Here is a 6,013-nt window from a genome sequence, read left to right as displayed (position 1 = left end):
TGAAACATTGGGCTTAATCCGGATTTTGGTTGTGGACTTGAAGAGGGCAAATAAAGCAGTGCTTACCTTAGTTAATTTCTAATTAGGAAATTTCGCAATTTTATTTTATGTTGTTTAGTGTTTATTTCGTTTTGGGCCAGAGTATTGTAATAGGGCCCAGTGACTTTGAGTGACTCTTTTTAAATAGCTGCCTTGGGATTCGTGTAGGGCATTCTATTCTGCTAGGCTATTTTCATTATTCAGAGCTTTGGTTTTAGGTTTTCATGTTTTTCTGTTCCCTTGTTACAGTTTTCGTTCTTAATGCAAATTTCCGTTTTCTGCTTCTAATTACGAGTTCATTCTTGCTTCTTCTTCTACGTTCATTTACGTTTCTGTTCATTTACGTTTCTTTTCATTTACGTTCTTGTTCATTTACGTTTCTGTTTCATGTTTCATTTGCGTTTTCTGTTTGAATCCATGGAAGGCTAGATTTTCTGGTGTTGTTTCCTTTTGAGGACGAAGCCCAACTCTCTTTGAGGTTTCGTTTGTAATGTGGTTTCCTGGCAGTTTTCCCTTCACCAGTTATCCCAATTTCGTGAATATTAATCAGTGCACGCTTCGTGTTCGATTAATTGCCTCTGAGCCTAACTTGCGTTCATGCTTAATGGACGAAGGGCTAACTGGTGTATGTGGTGCCTAATCACGTATTGAAAACCCTAAGTTGATTTTCGCTTAGTAAATTGAAATAGGGTTGGATTAAGCGGTTGACTGTTAGGGACGAATTCTCCATAACCCAGGATAAGAGAGTGGCTTCTGAATCAGAGGAAACAACCCGTTTTTAATATTAGTAGTTTCGTATTCCATTTTATTTGTTCTGCTCTTTAATTACCAAACAACCAACCCCCCCCCCCATCGTTACTGTTACTGCAAGTATATTATGAACATTTGGCCTGTCACTGCTCGTTGGGAAACGACCTAGGATCACTTCCTAGTTACTGCATTTTCATGTTTATTTGATTCGAGTACGGCCTCGATCAAATTTGGCGCCGTTGCCGGGGAGCAGTGTCCAAAGGTTCATAATAGCTAGCTAGTGTTGTGTGTTTAATCCTTTCGTGTTTTATGTTTAATTGTTAGTATTGTGTTAGTATGTGTGTTAGTGTTGTTTAGTGTCCTGGTATTTTGTTTAATGTGTGTTCTGTTTCAGTTTTCCCATTAAGCGTTTCCCCTGTTTCAGTCTTGGGTGTTTTGCTGTGAAGATTGTGCTTGAAAACAGAGTAGTAGTAGAAATCAGCTTGCGGAAAAACAGAGTAGTAGTAGAAATTAATTAGAGACGGATTTTAGCGACCACCCATGCTGAATTATTTGGGATTTTTTGTTTTAGTAGCTAGGGTTGTTATTTTTGGCTGAATTTTTTTGTGGTAACTTCTTTTAATCCATATTTTGTGGGAAAAATAGCTAGAGCCTTTAGTTTGGTCAGATTTGAAAGTTCCAAAAAACTAGCAAATTTTGTGTTTGTCAAAACTTCAAACGGCCATAACTTTTGCTCCGGTTATCAGAATCGCAATTATTATATATGCATTTGGGGTAGAAAAAAATTTCCTATGCCGTGGCAGCCGGCCATACATCATCCAAAAAAAGCGATTCTGTCAAAAGTTTTTTATTTTTCAAGTTTTATTCACTTATTTTTCTTAACCTACCAATTTTAGCTTTCATAGTTAGACTTTGAATTTTTGTCTGAAATTTTTTGTGCTATCTTCTCATCATTTTATAAGGTTGCTCACAAAACTTCAAGTCATTTGGATATCATTTGAGGGTAGCTGTAGTTCAAACCTACACCTTTATTTACATGACAAGGCAACTAGTTGTGTGCATGCTGAATGTAGTGTATGACTAGAGGCAATCCATCTGACTTACAACCCTTTGATCCTGAGATAGATAGGACATTTCATAGATTAGTTAGGCATCATTTTATACCTTTTGATCATTCTGAGCATTCCATAACTGGTGAATCTGTGCATTCTGTTATTGGTGATTTTGAACATCCTGATCTTGAGCATTATAATTTTGAGCATTCTGATTCTGAGCATTCTGATTTTGCACATTCTGAGAACATGGCACAACCTCCACCTCGTGAGAGGACTCTAAGGGAAATGGCTGCACCTGATTTCACCTATGAAAGCTTATGCATCCAATACCCTGATGAGGATGTCCCATATGTTCTTAAAACTGGACTGATTCATTTGCTTCCAAAGTTTCATGGCCTTGCAGGTGAAGACCCGCACAAACATTTGAAAGAATTTCACATTGTCTGCTCCACCATGAAACCCCCAGATGTCCAAGAGGATCACATATTTCTGAAGGCTTTTCCTCATTCATTAGAAGGAGTGGCAAAGGACTGGCTGTATTACCTTGCTCCAAGGTCCATCACGAGCTGGGATGACCTTAAGAGAGTATTCTTAGAAAAAATTTTCCCTGCTTCCAGGACCACAACCATCAGGAAGGATATCTCAGGTATTAGACAACTCAGTGGAGAGAGCCTGTATGAGTACTGGGAGAGATTTAAGAAACTATGTGCCAGTTGCCCCCACCATCAGATTTCAGAATAGCTTCTTCTCCAATATTTTTATGAAGGACTCAGTAATATGGAGAGAAGTATGATAGATGATGCCAGTGGTGGAGCCCTTGGAGACATGACCCCTGCTGAAGCCAGAAATTTAATTGAGAAGATGGCCTCCAACTCCCAACAGTTTAGCGCCAGAAATGATGCCATAGTCATTAGAGGAGTGCATGAGGTAGCTACAAACCCATCTGCATCATCAGAAACTAAGAAGCTTGAAGGCAAACTGGATGTGTTGGTCAACTTGGTAACCCAGCTGGCCTTGAATCAGAAATCTGTACCTGTCGCAAGGGTTTGTGGTTTGTGCTCCTCTGCTGACCACCATACAGACCTTTGCCCTTCCATGCAGCAACCTGGAGCAATTGAGCAACCTGAAGCTTATGCTGCAAATATTTACAATAGACCTCCTCAACCTCAGCAGCAAAATCAACCACAGCAGAGCAATTATGACCTTTCCAGCAACAGATACAACCCTGGATGAAGGAATCACCCTAACCTCAGATGGTCCAGCCCTCAGCAACAACAACAGCAGCCTGCTCCTTCCTTCCAAAATGCTGTTGGCCCAAGCAGACCATACATTCCTCCACCAATCCAACAACAGCAACAACCCCAGAAACAGCCAACAGTTGAGGCCCCTCCACAACCTTCCCTCGAAGAACTTGTGAGGCAAATGACTATGCAGAACATGCAGTTTCAGCAAGAGACCAGAGCCTCCATTCAGAGCTTAACCAATCAGATGGGACAATTAGCTACCCAATTGAATCAACAATAGTCCTAGAATTCTGACAAGCTGCCTTCTCAAGCTGTCCAAAATCCCAAAAATGTCAGTGCCATTTCATTGAGGTCAGGAAAGCAGTGTCAAGGACCTCAACCCGTAGCACCTTCCTCATCTGCAAATGAACCTGCCAAACTTCACTCTATTCCAGAAAAAGGTGATGACAAAAATCTACCTAACAATTTCTGTGCAGGTGAATCTTCTTCCACAGGTAATTCTGATTTGCAGAAGCAGCACATTCCCCCTCTTCCATTCCCTCCAAGAGCAGTTTCCAACAAAAAAATGGAAGAGGCAGAGAAAGAGATCTTGGAAACGTTTAGAAAAGTAGAGGTAAACATACCTCTGTTGGATGCAATAAAGCAAATTCCAAGATATGCCAAATTCTTGAAGGAGCTGTGCACTAATAAGCGGAAGCTTAAAGGAAGTGAATGCATTAGCATGGGCAGAAATGTCTCCGCATTGATTAGTAAATCTGTTCCTCAAATTCCTGAAAAATGCAAAGATCCAGGTACATTCAGCATACCTTGTATTATAGGGAATAGTAAGTTTGACAATGCCATGCTAGATTTAGGAGCCTCTGTTAGTGTTATGCCTCTGTCGATTTTTAATTCTCTATCTCTAGGTCCCTTGCAGTCAACTGATGTGGTAATTCATTTAGCTAATAGAAGTGTTGCCTATCCTGTTGGTTTCATAGAAGATGTCTTAGTTAGAGTTGGTGAACTGATTTTCCCTGTTGATTTTTATATCTTGAATATGGAAGATGGATTTTCTCAAGGATCAGTTCCCATCATTCTAGGCAGACCCTTTATGAAAACTGCTAGAACTAAGATAGATGTTTATGCAGGCACACTGTCCATGGAGTTTGGTGATATAACTGTTCATTTTAATATTCTGGATGCTATGAAATACCCATCTGAAGATCTTTCTGTATTTCGTGCTGAAATAATTGACCATGTTGTTGATGAATACATGATTGATCTTTATTCTAATCTGCATGCCTCTCACTCTTCATGCATTGAGTCTGAAATTGTATTTGATCATATGTCTGAATTTGATGCTGAGAGTGAATCTGAAAGTGATATTGATTGCATGCCTGGTGGTGGTGTTTTACCTCTTGAGATTGATTTTATAGAGTCAGATAGGACTAACCATGTTTCAGGAAGTACACATACCTCTGACTTTCTTTATGAGGTAAAGGCTGAGAAACCATCTCCTTCTACCACTGTCCAGCCGACCACACCAGAATTGAAGCCTCTGCCATCAAATTTAAAATACGCTTACTTGGATGATAGCAAGAGTTTTCCAGTGATTATATCTGCCTCCCTTGCTGATGAGCAAGAGGAGAAGTTGTTGTCAGTTCTCAAGAAGCATAAGAAGGCTATAGGCTGGACCCTGGCGGACATTCCTGGTATTAGCCCATCCACATGTATGCATCGAATAAATTTAGAGGATGGAGCTAAACCAGTAAGACAGCCACAGAGAAGACTCAACCCGGTGATTCTTGATGTAGTGAAGAAGGAGATAACCAAGCTTTTGCAAGCTGGAATCATTTATCCTATCTCCGACAGCCAATGGGTGAGTCGCGTCCAGGTAGTCCCGAAAAAGACTGGCCTCACAGTGATCAGAAATGAGAAGGAGGAGCTGATTCCTACTCGGGTGCAGAACAGTTGGAGAGTCTGCATTGACTATAGAAGGCTGAACCAGGTTACCAAAAAGGACCATTTTCCCCTGCCATTCATTGACCAGATGCTTGAACGCCTGGCAGGTAAATCCCACTACTGTTTCCTTGATGGTTTTTCTGGTTATATGCAAATTACTATTGCTCCTGAGGATCAGGAAAAGACCACATTCACCTGCCCCTTCGACACTTTTGCTTATAGGAGGATGCCTTTCGGCCTGTGCAATGCCCCTGGTACCTTCCAGCGGTGCATGATTAGTATTTTCAGTGATTTTTTAGAAAATTGCATAGAGGTGTTTATGGATGATTTCACTGTATATGGATCCTCTTTTGATGGTTGTTTGAATAGTTTGGAAAAAGTTTTGAATTGATGCATTGAAACTAACCTTGTTCTAAATTTTGAAAAATGTCATTTTATGGTTGAGCAAGGTATAGTTTTAGGCCACATTATTTCCAATAAGGGTATTGAAGTAGATCCTGCAAAAATTTCTGTTATTTCACAATTGCCTTACCCCTCTTGTGTGCGAGAGGTGCGATCTTTTCTTGGTCATGCAGGATTCTACAGGCGCTTTATAAGGGATTTTAGCAAAGTAGCCCTTCCACTGTCCAACTTGTTGCAAAAGGAGGTGGAGTTTGACTTTAATGACAAATGCAAAGAGGCTTTTGATTGCCTCAAAAGAGCGTTGACTACCACCCCCATCATCCAGGCACCCGATTGGACAGCCCCTTTTGAGCTTATGTGTCATGCATCAAATTATGCATTGGGGGCTGTCCTTGCTCAAAAATTGATAAATTGCCCAGGGTGATATATTATGCTTCTAGGACTTTAGATGCTGCCCAAGCAAATTATACTACTATTGAGAAAGAGCTTCTAGCCATAGTTTTTGCTCTTGAAAAATTTCGATCTTATTTGCTTGGTACTCGCATTATTGTTTATACTGACCATGCAGCTCTAAAGTACTTG

At 40.5% G+C, this 6,013-nt stretch overlaps 1 non-coding gene across 1 annotated transcript; it reads right to left on the bottom strand.

The window, feature by feature from the left end:
• Positions 1–2,468: 2,468 nt before the first annotated feature.
• LOC121174687 (small nucleolar RNA R71) lies at positions 2,469–2,575 on the bottom strand. Its single transcript, XR_005890961.1, has one exon. It is a non-coding gene; the product is annotated as a small nucleolar RNA R71 (small nucleolar RNA).
• Positions 2,576–6,013: the final 3,438 nt, after the last annotated feature.

This window comes from Glycine max, chromosome 3 (assembly GCF_000004515.6).
Source record: "Glycine max cultivar Williams 82 chromosome 3, Glycine_max_v4.0, whole genome shotgun sequence".
NCBI lineage: Eukaryota > Viridiplantae > Streptophyta > Magnoliopsida > Fabales > Fabaceae > Glycine > Glycine max.
Note: the sequence above shows the minus strand (reverse complement) of the source record. Positions and strands in the feature narration are given on the sequence as shown.